Source organism: Myxine glutinosa, chromosome 1 (genome assembly GCF_964187855.1).
Source record: "Myxine glutinosa chromosome 1, kmMyxGlut1.1, whole genome shotgun sequence".
NCBI classification, from domain to species: Eukaryota; Metazoa; Chordata; class Myxini; order Myxiniformes; family Myxinidae; genus Myxine; species Myxine glutinosa.
Genome location: NC_136261.1, coordinates 380,629,408 through 380,655,016, shown reverse-complemented (window position 1 = coordinate 380,655,016; position 25,609 = coordinate 380,629,408). Strand labels below are relative to the sequence as shown.

At 43.6% G+C, this 25,609-nt stretch overlaps 2 pseudogenes; one reads left to right on the top strand and one right to left on the bottom strand.

Moving 5' to 3' along the window:
- LOC137419433 (uncharacterized) overlaps positions 1 to 25,609 on the bottom strand; it is a 96,965-nt pseudogene that overhangs the window by 18,853 nt on the left and 52,503 nt on the right.
- LOC137415970 (protein FAM200C-like) lies at positions 10,230 to 12,002 on the top strand (annotated as a pseudogene).

Genomic DNA, 25,609 nt, shown 5'->3' with positions numbered 1-25,609 from the left:
CAAACGCAATTCCCGCCATTTCCACTCACGATCGAGGTCCTCCACAGTGGCCGGGCCTCTTCTTCCTCCTACAACTTCGTCTCACTTCTTTCACTCAAAATGTACGAAATTCTGCAGCATGAAATTATGTAGAGGCCTCGTCGGGGGGATATAAGGTACATAAGGAAGGCGTTGTAACAGCAGATTCAAAATAAAAGTGGAAGAACATGAGGAAATGGGAGCTATTCTGGACCCACAGCCAAACCCGACAAACCATTGCAATACACCCCAAACGTCTAGCGCCGCCACAAACCACCATGGAATTGCAAGTGGCACGGTTTTTTTTAAACCATTGATATTAAAATAAAACGTAGCCTATAACCACCAGGATTTTATGTTGATTCCGAATCTGTGTCTAAAACTTTTCTCCGATGTGTAGTTCTTGAGTTATAAGTGGACATCCAGACAGACACACATATACACACACACACAGACAGACACTCCTCCTTTATCTATCTATAATTCCAGTAATCTCTGTCTGTACGTTTGTACGTTTGTCTGTGACCGCTGTTTCTCGACAACCACGGGTCCGATATACTTTTAACTTGCCAGGTATATTGCTGGGGACCCGAGGATGTGCCTTTTCAAGGTTTCATATTAATCGGACAATTACTTACCGAGCTATGTCCAAAAAACGATTCAACCAATCAGAGAGCAGCGAACGATCGCGTGTGCCGAACGTGGCGGGCACACTCTGCCTCGGATGGCACATTTGAGAGCGTATTCATTTATTTCACGTTTGCAAACTATGTTGGCGTTAAACTATGTTTTACAACTAATAAAAACGAATTTGCGATTCATTCGCTTTCCTGCGCGTTTGTGCACGCGATGGCGATTTCTTTACCAAACTCCGGAAGCCGTTCGCTTTGGACCAAACCATTGCATGTAAATAGAGGGGGGGGATTGTCACCGTATTCGCAAGCCGTTCGCTTTGGACCAAACCATTTCATGTAAATAGAGGGGGGGGGATATAATTTTAGATATATATATAGTACGGGCAATGCCCTAGTATATAGAGATGACAGTACCCGAGTTGCCGTTTTGTCATGGTTTAAACCAACCATAATTCAAACAATTATTTTGCACAAATGTATTTGTAATATACGTGATATCACATTTTATAAACAATTGAAGTTGGAAAAAAAAAAATTTCCCAAAAATTCCCCCCCCCCCCCCCCCCAAAAAAAAAAAATTGGACATTTTTTCAAAAAAATACCCTTAGGACATACCGACGGGAGAGATATGTGCATTCCAGAAGTTTGGTACGATTTCACAAAAGTTTGAGAAAGTAGTTCATTGACAACACAGGACAACACAACACAACACAGGACAGACGTGGCACAGATATATATATATATATACTAGCTTGGCTCGGCTCGCTGCGCTCGCCTCACCGCGCTCGCCTCACCACGCGTCGATATTGAAGAACGGGCTTCTTTTAGCTGAGGCTAATGACTGTACCTGAGTTGCTGTGTTGTCATGATTTTCACCAATCATAATACTGTTACGGTCCGCGGATATGGATGTTATGTTTGCCGAGCGGAGGCTCCGCGACTGAACAGTTGTTCCCCGACTAAACCCAATTCACCCAAACGTTGGCCGTATCGCGCCACAGATATTCAATGGGGAAAAGACTAAGACGACGAATGCAAAGAGGAAGGAGAAGAAGACGTACGGAAGAGTAACGGGGTTTATTATTATTTACACACACATAAGCAAAAAGAGCAGTCACGGGTATTTACAGCGGACATGAAAAAGCAGGTAACACAGTGCAAATTACTAGCTTATACTGACTTAGTTTACTACCCAGGACAGCACGAACAGAACAAACTCACGTACGCAAATGGATGGAAGGGTAGGAATCGTTTGGAGGGATGAGCAGGTGGGATCACAGGGCACAGCGAGCAGGTCCACTCCGGGCGGGAGGTGAGGAGCCGGCAGCTCCTTGTATTTGGCTTTACAGCGCACGCCGGCAGGGTCACTCGGCGGGTTGAAACGGGGCTGGTTGAAGCGGCTCTTTGTCAAAGGCTTTTCGTATCTCTCACGCAACTCCGGTGCAACTCTAAACTCTCTCCCGGTGGACTGCCGACCCTCTTACGCACCTGGACTCATCTGCCGTATCCCTCGTGTGTCTTGTCCCAGCGATCGTCGCACCCTTCTCTCCAAAACCTTCAGCGCGGGTCTGACACACCCCCCTCAGTTTCGGTACCGCCCTCCCCCCCGTGCTCTGTTTCGTGACCTTGTATGGTAATCCCACGGGCTTGTCTCCTTATTTGGGCATAGGGCTGAACAGCCCCGCCCTTCGTGGCGCGCCCTGGGCTTGCCTCTCCCTGGCGACCCCGCCCCTCCTGTTCAAACAGAGCACGGAGCACATATTCACCATCGCAGCGAAATGAGAGGGCGTGCATCCCACGCTTGTGAACTGCTTTACCCACAGATGGAGAGTTTGGCTGGGAAATGGAATTATTGAAGGGGAGCTATTCTTAATTAATTCGGTGCAATGGAGTGTCGTTCTAATGGAAGACAAGGCCTTACTCTAAAACACATAATAAGATATAAGCTACTGAACAAGGGTTTTATCGTGTCCTTCAATGTGGTGTTTCATGGAATAACTACCGAGACGCCCTTTTTACCTTTACACAACTCTGGAGGCAGGAGGGGCCATATCCAACCAAGGTTACACAACAATTTACCACTACAATACACACAATCAAAAAAATGCAATCCTCATATCCGCAACAATACAAAGAATTACTTTGCACAAATGTATTTGTTGTGTTTGTGATATTACATTTTTATAGGCAATTTAGGTTGAAGATTTAGGTTGAACGTTTTTTTTTTTCAAGAAAGAACACATCAGCACATACATAGGGGAGGGGTAGGTGCAGATTGGAAGTTTGGGACGATTACACCTCACCACCACGTAATTCAAAACACCTCACCACCAAGTAATTCAAAACACCGCACCACCACATAATTCAAAACACCTCACCACCACGTAATTCAAAATACCTCACCTCCAAGTAATTCAAAACACCCCACCACCATAAAACACGTAATAAAACACCTCACCACCACGAAATTAAAAATACCTCACCACCACGAAATTGAAAACACCTCACAGCCATAACACACGTAAAAAAAACACCTCACAGCCATAAAACACGCAATAAAAACACCTCACCACAACGAAATTAAAAACACCTCACAGCCATAAAACACGTAATAAAAACACCTCACAGCCATAAAACACGTAATAAAAACACCTCACAGCCATAAAACACATAATAAAAACACCTCACAGCCATAAAACACGTAATAAAAACACCTCACCACCACAAAATTAAAAACACCTCACAGCCATAAAACACGTAATAAAAACACCACACAGCCATAAAACACGTAATAAAAACACCTCACCACCACAAAATTAAAAACAACTCACAGCCATAAAACACGTAATAAAAACACCTCACAGCCATCAAACACGTAATAAAAACACCTCACAGCCACGAAATTAAAAACACCTCACCACGTCATTTAAAAACACCTCACCACCAAGTAATTCAAAACACCTCACCACCACATAATTCAAAACACCTCATCACCAACTAATTCAAAACACACCACTACCTAATTAAAAACACCTCACTACCACGTAATAATTATCAATACCTCACCACCACGTAATTCAAAACACCTCACCACCATGTGATTTAAAAACACCTCACCTGTACATGTATACAGTCACGTGAAAAAGTAAGTACACCCCATGTAAAGTTTTGACTTTTTCAACATATTTCAACATACAGCTATTTGATCTTCATTTCAACAATATTGACAGATAAAGGTGATATGATATAACAAATATCATGAAACATTTACATTTTGTTGTCCATTGTATAATTTAAATAAACATAAATGCAAATTTTGCATGTGGAAAAAGTAAGTACACCCTTGGCTCTAATAGGTGGTATTTCCCCCTTTGGCAGAAACAACCTCAAGTAGGCGTTTCTTATAACTGTCTACTAGTCTCTCACATCGACTGGGATAAATTTTTGCCCACTCCTCCATGCAGAATTATTTCAGCTGTGCGATGGTTGAGGGGTTTCTTGCATGCACAGCTCGTTTCAAATCCCCCCACAACATCTCGATGGGATTTAGATCCGGGCTTTGACTTGGCCATTCCAGAACCCTCCATTTCTTTCTTTTTAGCCATTCCTTGGTGGATTTACTGGTATGTTTAGGGTCATTGTCATGTTGCAAGGTCCACCTTCGGCTGAGCTTCAACACTCCGACAGATGGCCTCACATTATACTCAAGCACCCCCTGGTACAATGAAGAATTCATTGCGGATTCTATGATGGTGAGCTGCCCAGGCCCTGATGCAGCAAAGCTGCCCCAAACCATAATATTTCCACCACCATGCTTTACAGTTGGTATCAGGTTCTTATGGTCAAATGCTGTCTTTGGTTTTCGCCAAACATGTCTTCTGGTACTGTGGCCAAATAGCTCTACCTTTGACTCATCTGTCCAGACCACATTGTTCCAGAAGTGCTGGTCTTTGCCAAGGTGTTCATTGGCAAACTTTCGTCTTGCCCTGATGTTCTTTCTGGACAGCAAAGGTTTCCTCCTGGCACACCTCCCATGTCGATCAAATTTGTGCAGCCTCTTTCTAATGGTAGACTCGTGCACTTTGACATCAACAATGGCAAGAGCTACCTGTAGGTCCTGTGATGACATTCTGTGGTTCTTCGAGACTTCTTTCAGCATCTTGCGGGCTGCTCTCAGGCTGAACTTGCTGGGGTGGCCTGGCCTGAACAATTTGTCAGTTGTTTGAAATCTTATCCACATGTAGATGATCTTCTGGACAGTCGAATGATTGATTTCAAATTGTTTGGAGATCTTTTTAAATCCCTTCCCAGACTCGAAGGCATCTATAACCTTCTTTCTGAAGGCCTCAGAGAGCTCTTTTGATCTCGGCATGGTGACGCCGCACACTTCAACAACAAAGAGCAAACCAAACTAAATGTCTGAGGTTTAAAGAAGACAGGTTCCTCCAAGATCCTCTCTAACGATGTTCTAATCATTTGCACCTGAGCTGGTGCACCTGATTCTAATTTTAGGTATTTGAAGTAGTGATAAATGTAGGGGTGTACTTACTTTTTCCACATGCGAAATTTGCATTTATGTTTATTTAAATTATACAATGGACTACAAAATGTAAATGTTTTATGATATTTGTTATATTATATCACCTTTATGTATCAATATTGTTGAAATGAAGATCAAATAGCTGTATGTTGAAATATGTTGAAAAAGTCAAAACTTTACATGGGGTGCACTTACTTTTTCACATGACTGTATCTATATAAATATAGATATATAAATATAGATATTAAAAAAAAAAAAAAAAAAAAAAAAAAAAAAAAAAATATATATATATATATATATATATATATATATATATATATATATATACATACACACACACACACACACATATATGTATGTTTGACAAGTATGTTGATCACTCTGGTTTGTATGTGTTTTTGTGTTTGTCTCTCCGCTCACTTATACTTGCCTACAGGTCGCAATTTTAAACTCATCTCCACAAATCTTCATCAAATGGTAGAATTGGTGGCCTGACAGAATCCTATTTATTTTGAGGTCAAAAAGTCAACATCGGCCAAAGGTCAACCACTTTGTTCAAATTTTTAAAATCATTAATTTTCTTCCGATTGACTTGAAATTTGAATCGGATTTGCATATCAGCGAACTTAGTTCAACCAACAACTATGTCTGAGATCAACACTGTACAACCTTGAGGCTTTGTTTTTCTCTCAGCGGTCTGTCGTTTGTGATCCAATAACTTTCGTTCTCTGTATTCCCAGGCTTTTCACCCATAGCCTACTTCCTTGTGTAAATCTCAACTCAAAAACAAACAAAAAAAAACAAAAACATTTCCTTCTCTGTTCTCATTCGTTAATTCATTCTTATTCGTTCGTTCTTTCTTCGACCACGTGTTTCTCCCCCATTTCCCCAGATAGTTTTCACTGTTATTAACCTTCAATGTTTACACTTTCCCCTCAAGTTATGTATTCCGTCATATTTTATAACACCTTTTTCTTCTTCTTCTTTAAAAGGCTGCTTTCGACTTGCTTACCAAATCAATTCATCCCAAAAAAAATATCCATCTCCTATAGTGCCTTTTTTCTACATTCCCTAAACTCTCCTGCACTCCATCCTCCATCCAGCGTCCTTAAACGTATTTTTAACTCGAAGGTCACAAGAAACTCATTTTGCAATAAATGTTCGTTTTTTTTTTGTTTTTTGTATACTGAATCGAGGCTCGTGAAAGAGCTAACATTTACTTCACAAACAAATCGACCAGACAAACAAAATACACAAAAATAGGGAGTGGTAGACAAGATGGGGAGAAAAGGGGAAGCACACAAACACAACATCCGAGAGCAGGGAGATGTGTGGAAGGGAGAGGGCCTGGGGGGAGGAGGCATGGGAAGGGGGGGGGGGGGAGGGGGAAGTATAAAGCACAAGGACACCAAGGACTTCCAGGGCAGAAGTTGGTATTTCGAAAAGTGGAATTGGGGTGAAATTAGCGGGGGTAGAAAAGATCAAGGTTTTGGATGGGGGAAGATAAGAGATGGTGGTGAAAAGCTGTTTTAAAGACTTGGAGGGTGGAGTGGGATTGAAGAGAGTGAGGGAGTTTGTTCCAGAGGCGGGAGAAAAGAGGAATGAAGGAGTGAAGGTGAGCAGAGAGTCTTGATTTTGGCAGTTTAACCAAATCCCATAAATCCCATAAATCCCATATCTCACCCCTTTCCCATAAATCGTACACTTTCTAAAATCCAATCTCACCCCTCCCCTCCAAATCTTCCCCATAACCCCTCCCCTCCAAATCTTCCCCATCACCCCTCCCCTCCAAATCTTCCCCTCACTCATCCCTTTCAAATCTCCCCCCTTTCCCCCTCCCTCCTAAACTACCACCTCACCCCTCCCTGCCAAGACGCCCCCTCGCCCCTCCCCTCTTAGACTCCTCCCTCACCCCTCCCCTCCAAATCTCCCCCATATCCCATCCCTTTCAAATCCCTCCCCTTGTCCCTTCCCTCCCAAACTCCCCCCTCACCCCTCCCCTTCAAATCTCCCCACCCTCATTGCTTCTCAATTTCCCCCCTCTCACTCCCCCTCCTCAAATCGTCCTCCCCGCTTCTTCCCCCTTCCAACTCTCACCTCCATCTCCCCCAACCTTCTGCCTCGCTCTTCCCCCTCCTCAAACAACACCTCATTGTGCCTCACCCAATCACCATCAAACCTTTTGGCCACCCCATCCTGCCCTTTCTCCGAGCTATTCTGAAATCTCTGACACACCTTCAACAGCTCTCCCTACCTCTTCCACCTCTTCCACATCTTACCCTACCTCTCCTCCCGCCTGTTCTGTATCTGATACTCCCCCTTCCTCTTCATTAACGGTATGGACCTCAAACATCTGGGGCCTTCGTTCAAACTTAACTGATCTCTCCATACAGGTTGCTTCTGTCAAACCAGACGTGATCTACTTAACAGAAACTTTCCTCCTTTATGATGTCTCTGATTCCTTAGTATCTCTCCCGGGCTACTCCCTCCTCCGGTATGATAGACCTGAGCCTCGTCCTGGAGGTGGGGTTGCTATCTTTATCAAAAACTCTCTTCCTCACTTGCGCTGCACTGCACTCTCTCCACCTCACCCCCAGGAATACCTCTGGCTACGGCTTCCCCTTCGCTCCCACCTCTTGTTCATATGTGTGTTGTACCGTCCACCAAACAGTGATAACTCCATCTACATTTCTCTGTCTGATAATATGGACCAACTTCTATCAACTCATCCAAATTCTCTCTTCCTCATATGTGGTGACTTCAACTGTCATCATGCCAGCTGGCTGGGTGTGGGTTCCTCTCTCACCAGCCATGGCATCTCAGAAAGGACTTCTGTGACTCATTGGGACTGACATAATCTGTCAATTTCCCGACCCGGATCTCAGTGAATGGAGCATATTTTCTTCTAGACTTGATTATGACAAACTTCCCTGCAAATGTCTGCTGCTCTTCTTCTGCTCCAATCGGTTCTTCTGATAATTTTATTGTTAAAGTGGACATCTCTCTGGCCATTCTCAGAGAGCCTCCTCAGCATCGACGAGTCTGCCATTTCACTCAGGCCGACTGGCAAGGTCTTCAAGCAGCCATCAATCATCTGGACTGGTCTCCCATCTGCCAGAAACCCTCTTCTGGTGAAACTGCCAAAATTAAGACTCTCTGCTCACCTTCACTCCTCGTTTCTACAACCTCTGGAACAATCTCCCACACTCTCTTTAATTCATCTCCTCCCTCCACGTCTTTAAAACAGCTGTTCAACACCATCTTTTGTCTTCCCCATACAAACCTTGATCTTTTCTATCCCTATTAAAACACCCCAAATCCGCCTCTTTAAATCCACAACTTCTTTCCTGAAATTCCTGGAAGTGTTAATTTGTTTTATACCATGTACCCCTCCCTCCTCCCCCAGCCCTCCCCTTCCACAGATCTACCGAGGTCGCTGTTCTCTTCTGTTGTTGTGCTTGTGCTTCCCTCTCTCCCCCTCTTGTCTCCCACTCCCTTCATTGCACGTTTTGTGTCTGTGCATGTTTTCATTTGTGTCTGTGCATGATGCTGACAATGTGTTAGCTCCTACACGAGCCTCGATTCTGTTTCCCAAAAAAAAAAAAAAAAAAAAGCCCTCTTGAAACTTATGGCAGTTCTCAGCTGGTGGTTCCGGGAGGGCTTCCTTCACCTGGAAATGAAATGCTCGCACATTTCTGGTTAGTGCTACATAAAAATAAAGCATTTCCAAATTTTAATTAAAGCCATTTGCATGTGCACAATCGGTACTGTTGATTGCGGACATGCCCCTTGACCGTCTATTCCTTGCGCTTTCCCGACATTATGTTGCGGACAAATCGTACACGTTTTGCAACACTGGTCTGCCAATGGACTAAATGCCGGCGCATACCATTCCTTAGCTACCATCCCCCTTCGCTCATATGCCTCAGCCCATGAGTTGTATGAGCCAACCACAGTTACAAGGCTTAAAAGCATCGGTGAGCACACATCCATGATTGACCCACGTTAAAAGCATCGTTGAGCACACATCCATGTTCCTGATCAGTCATGGCATCCTGTAGAATTCTGATGTCCTCCAATGTCGGGACTTGTTCAGTTGGTGTAGATATGTACTTGGTACTGACTGGTTCTCCATCCTCCTTAGTTGCTTGCTTACTGGTTTCATCCTGGCAATGGTTTAGTAGGGTCTATTGTGATGGTCACCGGCTGTTCCCCCTTAATCTGCCCTACCTCGTTTGGATGTGTAGTCCATAGTCGTTTGGGTACCTTCTCCAGTACTTCCAATGACACTCCGATCATTGCCCGTAGAATTTGCACAATTCTTTCAATGGTAATCGATGTCATTTTCGGTTTTCTTTCCCATACAAATCCAACAGCCCATAACTTCCAGAGATCTTTTCCAAAATAATCAACCAGCAGTTGCCGCTCTTCTCTTGGCACTACTTTCATCATTGTTACCATGGAACCAATTTCCTTAGCGGCAAGCCCTTCAGTCACAGCCGAAGTCAAATGTGGAGTTACATCAGTCTGTTGTTTCCACAACCCCTTTTGTTCGTTGGACAGTTCTATGTCAAGCATGTTTACTGTCATACTCTGTCCTCAAGGTCACAGCTTTCATGATCCAGTCATTACAGCCAGGCTGCTTCAACATGTTGGACTGGACTGAGTCATTAATATTCTCTTAAAACCACTTTTTCCCACAATTCACGATAAGTGCACTGTTGCAACACACATATACACTCGAACTTGCACACAAAACTATTTCACCAACATGTGGGAACAATCCATCCTCTATACCCTCAGTTCTTAACCTGTGGGGCGCGCCCCCCAAGGGGGGCGTGAGCAATTTTCAGAGGGGGCGCGGGACGGCAGTATAAACGTCTAATAACCCCAAACGGAAATTATAATCCCCCTACTGAAAAAAATTAATTAACCGAAAAGATAGCGCCTTATATAATTCCTAGTTCGTTTCAGTCTCAACTAACACTTCTTTTTTTCTTCCGACAGATTATTAACTGGAATCGAAGTCAATGGCAATGAGTGCGAAAAAGAGGAAATACCAAGATGAGTACATCAAGTTCGGATTTGTGGCACTTCAAAAGGGTGACGCAGAGGTTCCTCAGTGCGTTATATGTTACAAGACTCTGAGCAATGATGCCATGCGGCCAACACGTTTGGAACGCCACTTGAGGACAACCCATCCTGAACTAGCAGACAAATCACAGGCATTCTTTGTGGCGAAAAGGGAAGCCTTAAAGCGAGCAAAGTTGGACAGCAGTGGGACATTTCGGCAGCAGACGTCAAAGATCGTTGAGGCGTCCTACGATATTGCTCTGCTAGTAGCAAAGAACAAGAAGAGCCATACAATCGGAGAGACTCTCATTAAACCGAGTCTACTGCGAGCGGCAGAGCTCATCCTGGGGAAGGATAGTGCGAACAAACTCTCGGCTATCTCCCTGTCGAACGATACCATCAAGGGACGGATCGATGAAATGTCTCAGGATATCAAAGAACAAGTGACTGACCAGATAAGGGCCTCGCCTGTCTTTGCCATCCAATGCGACGAAACGACAGACGTGGCTCAGTGTTCTCAGCTACTCATGTATGCTCGTTTCATATTAGGCGACAGCGTGAAGGAGGAAATGCTATTTTGTCATCCCCTGGAAACTTACACGACAGCAGCGGATGTCTTTGAAGTGGTATCGAAGTTCTACGAAGAAAATCGACTTTCATGGGACGCGTTGGTAGGTGTTTGCACAGACGGAGCTCCGGCCATGCTTGGCTCGCGTTCGGGTTTCGTTACGAAGGTGAAACAAAAGAGTCCCTCTGCTAATGGTACACACTGCGTTATCCACCGTGAGTCCTTAGCATCTAAGACCCTGCCCGCTGAAATGAGGGATTTCCTGAACCTGGCTATCAAGGTAGTCAACTTTATCAAAGGTGGAGCCTTAAACAGTCGCCTGTTCAAACAGCTGTGCAAGGACTTGGACTGCGATCATCAAGCCTTGCTTTTCCACACAAACGTGTGTTGGCGTTTGAAGGGAAACATGTTGGGGCGAGTCTACGAGCTGAGGGAAGAAGTCGCAACATTCCTAGACGTGCAGCGGATGGCGGATCTCTACAAAATGTTCCAGTCCCGAGAATGTCAACTGTCTCTAGTTTACCTCGTAGACATCTTCGAAGCACTCAACGGTATCAACAAAAACTGCAAGGGAAGCACATAAACATTATCACGCAATACGACGCCATTCGAGCCTTCATGGCTAAACTCGACCTCTGGAAATGCCGAATGGAGGCCGGAAACATAGCTTGTTTCCCAAACTTGGACTCTGCCATTCCGGACGGCCTTCTCGATTCAAAGTTAAAGAACCAAATCATCGATCATCTGACTGAACTCAAAGCGGATTTCATCCGCTACTTTCCTCACTTGGACGAAAAGCGAAAGACCTGGAAATTCATCAGAAACCCATTCCAATGCGACGTAGCTGATGTTTCGGACGAGGTCCAGGAGGAGTTTCTGGAGCTGAAGTTCAACTCCTCGGCTGAGGATGACTGAAATTCTGGACCTGGAGACATTCTGGGTCAAGTATCTTCCTGTTTATCCTCTGATCTCGCTTCAAGCTGTTCGGATTCTTACGATGTTCAGATCCACGTATCTCTGCGAGGCTGCATTCTCTGCGCTGGTCGCTGTCAAGACCAAATACAGAAGCAAGCTGAACGTTGAAGGAGATCTGCGCTGTGCTCTCTCTGGCACGCGACCACGAATTCCGGATCTGATAGCTAAGAAGCAGTGCCAAACATCTCACTAAAATTTAGTGAGATTTTTGGCATTGCTTCTTTAGTGACTAAATTGTTGTTTCATTGATTTTGCGTCCTTTGATGTGACATTTCAACAAACGTGTTTTGTGTAGTTACCCTTTCCTTTCATCGATCCGTGCCTTGAGCTTGTTTGCATTTTGATGCAATAAAACAAGGTTTGTAATCTCTCCTTTGTTATTTTGAAAGAACATTATCTGTTCAGGGGTACCAGATCCAGTGTTTGAAATAAGCCAGGGCCCGCTAGGGCCCGGCCCTGGCTGCCATGCTTAGGGCCCTGGCTGTTAACAGAATCGACGTCAATAGCCAGGGCCCAGGGCCCAGCCCTGGCTGGCTTCAATATCAACGAACAAACCCCTCAGAATGCACCACAGAGCACCGAGAATTCAAAAATTTCCTGGGGGGGATCTCCCAGACCCCCCCCTGCGAGAGGAGTAGCCCCTCTCGCGCTCTCCCCAACGAGCGGCTTCGTCAGATGTAGTGGAGGGGGGCGTGGAGACGAGCAACAATTGCTAAAGGGGGCACGACACTAGAAAGGTTAAGAACCCCTGCTCTATACCTTTCTGGAGGACTTACCTGACTCATCTTATAAAGTCTGTTCCTCCTCCAACTTACCTGGCGTAGGAAATTAAAACAGTACAAAACTCAACATGATCTGCAAATTAATGAAAGTACAAATACAAAATACAAGATACAAGAGCTCTATTCTTCCGACCTCAGTGAAAATCAAACACACAATCCCCCCCACTTTCCAGTGGTAAAACAAAATATCCTTTAGGAGTTTAGGTGTACGCCAAAACCTTTATCTCATCTCGCTTATTGCCCATTTTGTCAATCAAACAATTCACTCACAAAAGTACACAACCTCAATCATATACTGATCAATGCCACGGGATCCCAGACCCTTGAGTGCAATGGAACATTCGATCAGCGAGATTCCAAATCCCTAAAACCGAAACGGGTCCTTGACCAGTGTATGCATATTAGATCTTCTATCCCAAGGATCCCTCACCATTTTCATACAGATCCCTCACCCGTGTCTCTTATGGAATCCTCGATCCCAAGTCCCTTTAGGAAATCTGATCCGACAACAAATTTTCAAGGATTTTAGAAATCAGCAGGAGCCCCTTGGTTCCCACAGTTCAATGACTTCTAGGATCCTATTAGCTTAAAGCTCCAGGGATTTCGATCCTATATGACATTAGAATGAATGATTTTTCCATAACCCGTTCCCTATAAATAAATAATTCAACACAATTTCTCTGGATCCTGTCACCCGTTGAGTTTAGAGACGGGGAGCACGACTTCAGTGAATGTGACATGACAAAAAGGACAGGGAAGAGAATCTCAGCAAGGTCCTCTTACAGACAGACATTCACATGTCTGCTTACAGGCAGACATTCACATTTAGGCGGCCATTCGCATCTGCATCACCTCGGCTGAACCACTCCACTGTCCTCGCCCCCCACCCCATCATCATCCCCAACTTCCCCCTGGGGTTTTGCGATCCCATCCCCGTCACTATTTACTGTCGTGGAATAACTCGAACCTCAATCAAATCATACCAGTTCACAGGGTGTTTGAATAATTTATTAAATACGTGCACACGGAGAGAGGTGCCAAAACAACACAGGGTCAGCACATGCACGAGTTCATCCTCTCTCACAAAATGTTTCAAATGAACCCCTTCTATATAGTGATATAAACAGATGTGCCAATTTATGGGGAAATCACAATTGATGCCTGGTCCTGTTGACTGAGGATTTTACAAGTAAACAACAGATGGTGATCAGATGATGGTAAACAAGAGACTGTGATCTGTTATCTTATCAGTAAACGAGCAGCTTTTACATTGCAAAACTTTGAAACACAGAGATGAAAACCAAGTGCTCATCACTTTTTTAGTACCAGCTCAAAATGCTTTGCGGCAATCACATGGTCTCTCGAGCCCTGCTCTACCTTATACCGTCATAAATTCTTTTTTGACAAGAACCATTAATTGAACATTTGTAAACGAATTATTTTATGTCCACAATGGATGACTAATGAAAAGATTTTCCACAACTTGTGCTTGGATGGGCTTTCTTCATTTTTTTTTTTTGGAGACAGTCAATGCTCGTGTAATAATGCTTTGTATGTGTTGAGGAGCTCAGAAGTTCCCATAAAGGACTTCGCATGACGGAGGATGCCTAGTTTCGGATTAGGTTTCGGAGTTTAGTAATCATCTGTAAGATTATTGAGAGCAGGCTGATTGGTCTGTAGCTGCATGGCTCTGTCTTTACACCATTTTTGTATAAAGCGGCGATGTTGGCCGATTTCCAAGCAGATGGCAGATGACCTTGAGCAAAAGAGAGGGTGTGATAGAGCGGCAGAGCAGGATTTTAGGACCTGTTGGCTGATTCCATCTGGTCCAGTTGCAGAATCAGAGTCGAGGTTTGACAGAAACTTCTCCAGCTTGTCAGGAGAGAAGGACACAGAGTCCAGAAGCAGCTGGGTTTGACTGGGTAAGGTGGGTACAGAGAGCGATGGGTTTGGGACACAAGATTTTGAGGCAAATACAGAGTTGAGGCATTCGGCTTTGTAATGCGCAGTGTCAGCTGTGTAGCTGTTTGAGGTAAGGGAGGAGTGGAGGGGGAACAAACACCAGAAACCGATTTGACCAGACGCCACCAGGATTTGGAGGTAGGGGACCTAAACAGTGAGGCATATTTTTCTCAATAACCTTTTTAAGGTTCGACAGTTCAGTCTTGAGAGTAGAGAGATATTGTTTCTCTCCTGAGGGTAGACACCAACTTGTTCCGAGCTTTGTGAAAGGAACCGAGATTGCCTTCAGTTGGATTAGCCTTCCAGGAGTTGAAAGCAAGTTGTTTCAGGGGAACTGCCTCACCACAAGATTCAGTGTACTACGGACGGGAGGGAAGGGTATGACAACTGAAGGCAAGATGGGAAAAATCTGTGCATGAGAGAGCAATTTTACTTTGGAAGAATTCACAGGATTGGTTGATGGTCAGATGCAGTGGAGATTGGAGACCAGTCCAGATGTTTGATGACTGCTTGAAGAACTTGCCAGTCAGCTTGATTGAAATGCCAGACTTGTTGATGCTGAGAAGGCTCGCTGAGAAGGCTCTCTGAGAATGGCCAGAGAGATGTCCACTTAAACAAGCAAATGATCTGATGAATCGATTGGAGCAGATGAAGAACAGCAGACATTTACAGGGAAGTTAGTCATAACCAAGTCTAGAAGAGAAGATGCTCCGTTGACTGAGATCCGGCTTGGGAAATTGACAGATTGTGTTCGTCCCAATGAGTCGCAGAAGTCCTTGGCCAAGGTGCCACGGCTGGTGCGAAAGGTACCCACACCCAACGAACTGGCATGATGACAGTTGAAATCGCCACATATGAAGAAGAGAGAGTTGGGATGAGTGGATAGAAGTTGGACCATGTTGTCAGACAGTGACATGTAAATTGAGTCATCCTGCTTGGTGGACGGTACAACACACATATGAACAAAAGGTGGGAGCGGAGGGGAAGCCGTGACCAAAGGTACTCCTGGGGGTGTGGTGGAGAGAGGGTAGTGCAAGGAGAGTGAGGAAGATAGTTTTTGATGAAGATAGTTTTTGATAAAGATAGCAACCCCACCACCAACACAAGGCTCAGGTCTATCATACCGGAGGAGGGAGTAACCAGGGAGAGATACTAAGGAATCAGAGACATCTTGAAGGAGAAAAGTTTCTGTTAAGCAGATCAAGTCTGGTTTGACAGAAGCAACCTGTATGGAGAGATCAATCAGGTTTGAGCAAAGGCCCCAGATGTTTTATGTCCATACTGTTAAGGAAGAGGGAGGGGGAGCATCAGGTGAAGGACAGGTGAGGGGTAGGGTAACTTGAGGGAGAGGAGGAGGTAGAGAGAGCTGTTGATGGTGTGTCAGAGATTGCAGAAGAGCTCGGAGAAAGGGAAGGATGAGGAGGACAAAAGGTTTGATGGTGATGGGATGAGGCACAGTGAGGCATTGTTTGAGGAGGGTGGGAGGAAGAGTGAGGAAGAAGGTTGGAGGAGGTGGAGGTATGAGTTGGAAGGGAGAGGAAGTGGACAGGAGGCAGCTTTGAGGAGGAGGGGTGAGAGGGGAGAATTGGAGAAAAATAGAGTGAGGGGAGTTTTGAAGGGGACGGGTGAGGGGAAAAGTTTTGAAGGGGAGGGACGAGGAGTGAGTTTAGGAGGGGAGGGGTAAGATGGGATTTTAGAAAGTGTTGGACTATTTATAAAAGACGAACATTTATTACAACCTGGGTTTCTTGTGATTTTCAAGTCAGAGATCCGTTTGAAAGCGTAAGAGGAGGGGTGGAATGAAGGTGAGTTTTGAGAATGGAGAAAGGAAGAATTGCAAGACATTTTTTTTTTAATGGAATGATTTGATGAGCAAATTGAAGACAGCCTTTTAAAGTGGAAGAAGAAAAGCAGGTTACAATATACAACTGAATAAAACACTGCAGGGGAAAGTTGTAACATTTTAAAGCAAAACCGTGAAAACTATCTGGGAAATTCCCTGAAGTGAGGGCATGGAGGGGAAGTGGAATGAAGGATTCCAGAACAGGTTCAAAAGGAGGAATAGAAGAATAGGAGATTGACAGCCAGGTGAGCAGAGAACGAAGGAACAGGGAGGTGTATAAGCAATTGTGTTAATACGGGAAGAGGGGTCTCCTTTTTAATTTTTCGTTTATATATTTTATTTTGTTTTTTAAGGTATCTTTTTTAAGGGAAAGTGGATCTGAGGAAGAAGGAGAAAGGTTGAAGGAGTATGGTGAAAACTAGATTTGGAAAGGTGAGTATCGGCTGGAGAGGAAGGAGATATGAAGGAAGGAGAGAAAAAGGGTGGGGTGAGACAACATGTGGTCACGGGTGAGGGAGGGGGAGCCGCGAGGAGAGGAGGAAATTATTAATAAGATTATTTTTTGTGTTTTTATATTTTGATTTCAGATTTAAAACAGAGGGTAAGATGTTCGGGGGAAGTATGGGATGAAAAGAAAAACAAAGACGAAAGTAATACAATGAAAGAATGAAAGTAAATAAACAACAAAAGACCACCGAGGAGACAGGGAACTCTCAAGGGACCAGGCCCCAAACGCGGCGCGAACAAAACGCCGACTACATGCATGTATGCACGATTTAAAAACCAAGATTTAACGAGAAACACAGAGTAAACAGATACACAGTAAAATAAAGAATATAAATTTGACTAAAACACAAATGGGAAAATGCTTAACTTTGATGACATGGAGAGTTCGGAAGAACACTACCTCGCCGGTGGAACCGGAAGGCAATTGTCATGTCAATTGTGAATTGTAGTGTGATTTCAGGGTGGATGACTGATTAAACGATTTTCCACAACTTTTGCATTTGTATTGGCATTCATTATGAATAAGTAAATGCCTCCATGCCCTGTAAGGGTGGATGAATTGTCACGTGTGATTTAAGGTGGGATGACTGATTAAATTATTTTCCACAAATTGTGCATTTGTATGGTGTTCACCATTATGAATTCTCATGTGAGGGTGGATGGCCGATTAAAAGATCTTCTTCAACTTGTGCATTCGTCTGGGAGTTTAACCATTGTGAATTGTCATGTGTGATTTGAGGTTGGATAATCGATTAAAATAATTTCCACAACTTGTGCATTTGTATGGGCGTTCACAATTGTGAATTCCCATGTGCCTTGTAAGGGTGGATGAATGATTAAAATATTTTCCACAACTTGTGCATTTGTATGGGTATTCAACATTGTGAATTCTCATGTGCCTTGTAAGGTTGGATGACCGATCAAAAGATTTTCCACAACTTGAGCATTTGTAAGGGCGTTCACCATTGTGAATTCTCATGTGCCTTATGAGGGTAGAGGAAAGATTAAAATATTTTCCACAACTTGTGCATTTGTAAGGGCGTTCACCATTGTGAATTCTCATGTGCCTTGTAAGGGTGGATGAATGATTAAAATAATTTCCACAACTTGTGCATTTGTATGGGCGTTCACCATTGTGAATTCTCATGTGCCTTATGAGGGTGGATGAATGATTAAAATAATTTCCACAACTTGTGCATTTGTATGGGCGTTCACCATTGTGAATTCTCATGTGCCTTGTAAGGGTGGATGACTGATTAAAAGATTTTCCACAACTTGTGCATTTGTATGGGCGCTCACCATTGTGAATTGTCATGTGCGATTTAAGGTTGGCTGATTGATTAAAAGATTTTCCACAACTTGTGCATTTGTATGGACGTTCACCATTGTGAATTCTCATGTGCCTTGTGAGGGTGGATGATCGATTAAAAGATTTTCCACAACTTGTGCATTTGTATGGGCGTTCACCATTGTGAATTGTCATGTGTGATTTAAGGTTGGCTGATTGATTAAAAGATTTTCCACAACTTGTGCATTTGTATGGGCATTCACCATTGTGAATTCTCATGTGTCTTGTGAGGTTGGATGAATGATCAAAAGATTTTCCACAACTTGTGCATTTGTATGGGCGTTTACCATTGTGAATTGTCATGTGTGATTTAAGGTTGGATGACTGAGGAAAAGATTTTCCACAACTTGTGCATTTGTATGGGCGTTCACCATTGTGAATTGTCATGTGTGATTTAAGGTTTGCTGGTTGATTAAAAGATTTTCCACAACTTGTGCATTTGTATGGGCGTTCACCATTGTGAATTGTCATGTGCCTTGTAAGGGTGGATGATCGATTGAAAGATTTTCCACAACTTGTGCATTTGTATGGGCGCTCACCATTATGAATTCCCATGTGTGATTTAAGGTTGGCTGGTTGATTAAAAGATTTTCCACAAATTTTGCATTTGTATGGCCGTTCACCATTGTGAATCGTCATGTGCTTTCTCAGGTTGGATGACTGATTAAAAGATTTTCCACAACTTGTGCATTTGTGTGGACGTTCATCTTTCTCTCCTTTGCGAGCCTGGTGAAAATTATTATGTGCAAACAATTCATTATTCGTTTTGTTGTCGTGAAAAGTCCTCTTATTTGTTTCAGTTGGAGAGTCCTGCGGGCCTGTGTCTACGCTGTTCATAAAAGTAGGTGCAGTCTCCCTTGTAGATTCAATGGATCCACCTGTAAATACAACATCACATGACCTGTAAAATAAATTTGATTTTGTTCAATACTTGTGATATAATTCTGACAAACGTACGCAAACATGTACATATGTATTTCTTCCACTGCAAAATAGAAAGAAATTCTTCTTGAGGTAAACATACAGTACTGTACAAAAGTTTGGGTTTTTCCCAATATATTCATGCTGTTGTGGTTTTAGGACACCACGAAGAGGCAATAGTAATTGAGCTATCCATAATTATTTAATGTTAGCTGTCCATGATTTTTCCACACACCTAATTGTCTTAACACTAAATACGAGTAGAAAGCCTCAATTTCCTTTCACGTCGAGTCTTAAAGGTCACAAAAGAGTAGTCAAGTGAAAATTAAGCAATTGGTTTGGCTTTCTTACCTTTTCCAAAGCTCACTACTGTACATACAGGTCCCTTCGTGTGGTTATTTCCATTGTGCAAGATTAGAATAGCTCCTTCCCCTTGTGTAGTGAGTTCGAGTGTTATAAAATGCGCTGGGGAAGGATTTGTATGTTGCTTCGTTTACTAACTGATGTTTTTAAATTTTTAAATAAAATTTAAATTTTTTAATTTAAATTAAACCTTGTTTCAAGGTCAAGTTTAATGTTGTCCGTTTTTGTTGGTTTACCTTGTACAAATGTGCACTTGGCACACTTGTCTAGTGCAAATTCCATTTGAATGTCCTTGGAGAACCGTTTTACTAGTTATTGTCAATATTTCATAAGTTGTGGTGTGGAGCATGAAATCATTAATGTACAGCAGATGAGTCACCTTTCCTATTTCTATTGGTTGCAAGGGTGTATCTATCGGATACATGGTTTTATTATACACCCTTTTGACTTGTGGGCTTATATAATCATTATTTGTATTTAATGAGAATGCTTGCTTCTCCACTGTATTGGAATTAAGCCTGCTATATCTCACATAGCTTTCAATATATTTTACGGTCCAACTGTGACAAAGAATGTAACCCAATTAAAGGACTGGTTAAACTCCCATGTGAAAACACATCCTACACCTTCCGGCTGTCCTTGAAGTTTTCAGTCTGGTTAACATCTGCTTCGGGAGATAAGGACTTGAAAGCCTCACTCCCTCGAAGTCAGTATTCCTACAGGAAAGGGCCTCGGTGGGAGGAATTTAGCCCACTTTCCTTTGTTCAAACTCACACATTCAGCGGAGACTTTTATATATATTTTGCCTATATAAGGAAACCTTGGTTTGCCAGTTTATTAGGAGGGTCTGCGACGCATGCTGTTCATTTGCGCTGTATATGCAAACTCTCCTCCGCAGCTGCGTATTTGGTTCTTCAATAAACTGCTTGTTACTCCTTATCCTCGTTGTGGAACCTGGTTCGATTCCCGACATTCTGGTACCAGGAGTGGGGTCCAACTCGGAGCGGGATTTGGGAGGCAGACCCTGTGGAGACCCTGCGGAGAGGCTGGCCAGCACTGATTTGATTAAGGTGAGCTTTCATGCTGAGGGGTCATTCCAAATTGAGCTCCGTTCACTCACCCAGGTTGTCTGTCTCCCCTTTCGTCGCTCCGTGCTTGGATCACGAACAAATTGTAAGTACAGGCCTATTTGGCTCGGAGTAACGAGTTGTTTTATTGATCTACCAAGGATAGGGGTCAGTTAGCAGGAAGGGGGAAGTGAGGCTAAGGCTGCCACAGGGCATCGCCGGTAAAGCCAAGAACTTCCCAGGCAGGGCAGTCTAGAGACAAGATGGGGTATGCCATTGCATACCAGGGAAGGTACAGGCTGCCGGCTAACAAAGAAGACCCAAGGAACATGGCCAGGAAAAAGGAAATGCGCAGGTACCAGGTAGGAGAAGCCTGGCAGGCAGGAGAACCCTGACCTGGCAGGAGAAGTGCTGAAACTTCAAGGTCGTGGGTAATAAGTTAAGGAATACCCCGGCGTGGGTAATACATTTAACAAGTTAGAAGTGCTATATGGAGCGTCAGACGCCTTGGATAAGGAAAAGTGAGGGTCATTTGCATTAGAAAAGTTGAATTGGAAAAATACCAAGATAAGCGAAAGCAAGGTAGGAAGAAGCAGGATAGACAAATGAAGGTGCTCCTTGCGCAATCAGGTCAGAAATTGATGGTAGTTCGGATTAACTCCGACAGAGAGGAACAGGATAAGGAGGACAAAGTCCCAGACCTCCTAACCTCCCAAGACCTGGGCCCTGTCCCCGGGCTCCAGGCACCACCCTCCCATGAATGAATGGGGATTGTTGAACAAGATTGTACAAAGAGACGCATGTGCATGAATTTATGCTGTAATGTATGTGGTTGGTGATGGGTTGGTCGGATAGGCGTTGTACACGACTCAATCAGGTTGTTGTGCTGTGAATTTTACGGCAGTTAACACCGCTGAGTGAGCGCAGTGTTTTGAAATGCGAGCCGGTACGAGGTGACAGCCACGTGGTATGAAGAATGTATAAGGGAATGAATGATTCGAAGTATGTTGCATCGGTTGGCATGGGAGTGGCAGTTGGGGGTGCATGGTTGGAGTCGATCCGGTGTTCGCACGACATCCGAGAGACCCACTGGTATATGAATGAATGAATGAATAAATGTATATGTGGATGTCTGTCATTGACATGTGTATTTGGCCGACTTATGGATGGGTGAATGATTGACAAAGGGCTTCTTGCAGTGCCTGCATAAATTATGCAATGTCGATGAGTACTGGCTACTTGTGTATTGTATGTGTGTATTGGATGAGTATATCTCTGAGGCAGCTCATCCTAATGATGATGTTATGTCACGTGGGGTGTCATTGATTGCATTTTTGGGTCAGAGGTCAAGGGTCAGATATCCTGTTGTTGCGATAATTTGCCCACTAGTGATGAGATTCTGACCAAATTGGGTATGATGGAAAGATATTATATGATGTTATGGAATGATGTAAAGGTAAAAAATTAAATAGAATATGTTGGAGCTAAACTTCTCACTTGGAGTGCGAGAGGTAGCGGAAAGCGACCAAGAGGTCATGTGGATTGGTATCAGAAGTGGTCACCGTACTGCTCAGTGATCTAACAGCGCACGTGATTGGTGAAATTTGGAGCGAACATGCGATACAGGTGTGCGAGACAAGTGTGTTTTAACCAGGTAATAAATACTCACGTTAGGTGGAGATGAAAATTAATGAAGACACAGGGAACTGTGGCAGTGTGGAAGTGTGGAATTGGACAAAGGTGAAGTGTGAAGAAGGTTGTGGAAAGTGCAAAGATGATAAAGGAAAGTCGAATCAGATGGATTATTTGTCAATGACAAGTGACTTTACAAGATTTGCTGAGGAAGTAGGGGAAATAGTCAGGTTCACTATGTCAATAAATTATATTTCGTTCAAAATCATGGTAGATTAGCAAACCTATACATTTTTGGAAAGGTTATAGCATAAGGAAACTAAAAATCAATGTTTACATTTGGAGAGATACCTGTATGGCGGCCATTTTGGATTTTCAAAATGGCCACTGTAAAATACATATTTTGTTCTATTTCTGCCTCTAATTACCCTAAAAACTTTTAAAAATATACTAAACCTATATTTTCAGGGACAAAGAATCCAATGAAAGTATCAAATTAGTGCTATGGGGAATGGTAAGACACGAATCAAAGGTTTTGAATTGCAAAATACTGTCTTTATATACGCGATAAGTTGCATAATCAAATACATGTTATCATTTTGTACAGGCAGTTAATAACATCAAAATGTGTCACAATAATTCATATCACCAAACATACACAGGCAGTCAGCAAAATCATATATACACATGCAGTCAGTATAACTTCACATCTACACAGGCAGTCAATGACAAAATATACACAGGCAGTCAATGGCATCAAACATACACGATTACAGAATATGCCATTTAGAGTTCGTCATCATTGTCCTGTGTGTCGTATCCGACAATATAGTCCACATCGTTTTCACAGTCCGTTCCACACAAGCAAAGGTCGGTCAAATTGATTGACAAATCGAATTGGTCGAATGGTCGATCAAATCGAATTCGATGAATCGAATCGAATCGATCGAATTGGTCGAATGGTCGATCGAAGCGATTGGTCGAATGGTCAAATTGGTCGAATGGAATTGGTCGATTGGTCGAATTGGTCGAATCGAATTGGTCGGAATTGGTAAATGTAAACATTGATTTTCAGATTTTCCATGTAATAACGTTTCCAAAAATGTATAGGTTTGCTAATCTACCATGATTTTGAACGAAAAAACATAGTGAACCTGACTAAAGGGGTTGTAAAGGTTGATGGTAAAGGCAGGAAATAAAGGAAAGTGGTTATGGTTATGGGTACGTAATGCATCTTGGAGATGCGACGGAGCAGAGACACTGGGGAACGGCGAAGCAGTTGGCTTGATGAGATGGCTGTTTTTGTGGACAATGTCGGAGGTTGAGGTTTTTGGTCATGTGACAGGTGGGGGCTGAGTTGCAGGGATGTGCTGAGTGAGCACAGGTGCGGAAGGTGTGCTCCAGGTAGAGATGGTGTTGCATGGTAGAGCACGCCTCCCAAGAAAGGCTGTGGGGTTTGGGGGTGAGAGCGGGTGTTCGGCATTTCGGTTGGGGATCGTTGGAGGTGGCTTGTGTTGGCGTGAGTTCCTGGGCGGATTGTTGGCGGTTGTTGGTTTGGTTCATCGGGTGTGTGCATTTGTAATGTGGAGTCTCACTGATTGTCGTTTATCTGTCCAGATGTGGAGCTCTTGCAGAGGCAAGATGGGCTGAGACGGACCAAGCAATTGTTGTATTTGTTAGATGAAGACATCTGTTTTAATTTGCTAACCTTGAAAGGATGACGGGTTGAGTCAACCCACTGGGTGTTAATTTAATGACATGACAGGGACTTAAATCTTGACAAAAGGAAACATATTGTTGGTTGAAACTGAAACTGTGTACATAATTTGTGAACAGAAGAAATCTAAGGTAAAATGACATGGCTTGGGGGGGGGGGGAGGTGCGCCGGGGAGAGGAGGTGCTACATTGTGAAGCATGCCTCTGAGAAGGGCTGTGGGATGCCAGAGTTGGACAGCGTGTCATTCAGCATTCCGACGGAGATATAGGTCATTAGGTGATGGTGCCTTGTCTGGAAGTATGAACCTTGCGAATGTGATTTTGAAGAGGAGAGGAGCTGTGGTGCTGGGGGTCATGACCTCACCACGGAAGAGGAATAGGGGTTATGGGTTCACCCCTGTGTCCGTCTGGGTGTGTCTGACTGCATCTGCATGTATGGATCAAGGAGGAGCAGTGTCTGCGGTGTCTGTTATGGTGTCGAATGTCATTCACTGTGTCTGCAGACGTGACCGAGTGTGACTATGATGGGGTGGGGTGTGCCTGCGGGCAGAATCGTGGCAGCCTACAGTGTGGATCGAATGGGCCTCTGGGAGACCTTCCTGTTAGTACGTTGGGGGTTCGTTTATTCACCTGTTTGTCTGTCTGCAAACAAGACGTCTCATAAGGTTTAAAAATAATTGTTTTTATAAAGGTTGGGGGTTCGTTTGTGATTGGATGAGGTGAGAGATGAGGTAGGACTGCTTCGCAGTCCGAGTGTTAAGTTTCCTATAATCGTGGTTGGGGAATGTACAGACAACAGTGTACTTCGAGGAAAAAGAAAACAATTGGAGCTGTTTCGGAGAAGCGGTGCCTGGGTTGGAGGTTAGTATCCAGTATTTTATTGCTGGTTTCACCCCTGTCTGCCTATCCGATTTGTGTTCATGAAGTCCATGTTGCGAGTCCATGGAGGGCCAAAATTGAGCACTTGAGAGCTGAAGTGATTTAACATCGGAATGCATCTCTCGGAGGACCACCAGCTGTTACAGGGAGGTAAGGTGTCAAATATAGTGACGTCATCTTCGCTGGAAATGTGGTTGAGAATGGGATGGCAGTGGGGAAGGAATCGTTGTTGTGGTACCGTGTACAATGTCATTGTAGAAGAACATCGGGTGGCGAGTGCGGACATGTTAATTGGCCAGGATGTTGCGGAACTCTGTTTTATGTTGTGGCCTAGTTGTTGACAACATCATTGTCCCATTGTCAACAGAGGGTATCTCTAGACACACCAACAGAGGAAGGAGTAAAACAGGACACCTGCACTCAGACAGTGAGAATTGACGAGAGTGAGTCACAGTGAGTGAGAAAATTGACCAGACAGTAAGACATATGAGAACTATTTTTATTTTCAATAAATAGACCAGGTTATTTTCTTTTTATTATTTGTTTATTTGCGAAAAATGAATAAATAACAGGGGGAGGTTAATGGTGGTTTGTTGGTGGTAATTCTAGTTGAAATTCTAGTTGGAATAATTTAAATGGGATATTGGGATATTGGGATTCAAATAGATATTCAGCAGCGATTGGGCCAGAGGCTGAAACAGGTGTAGGCAACAGGTGCATGTGTTGCTGAGAGAGGAATTAGAGAAAATTGGATGGAATTTAAATTGAAATGAAAATTGA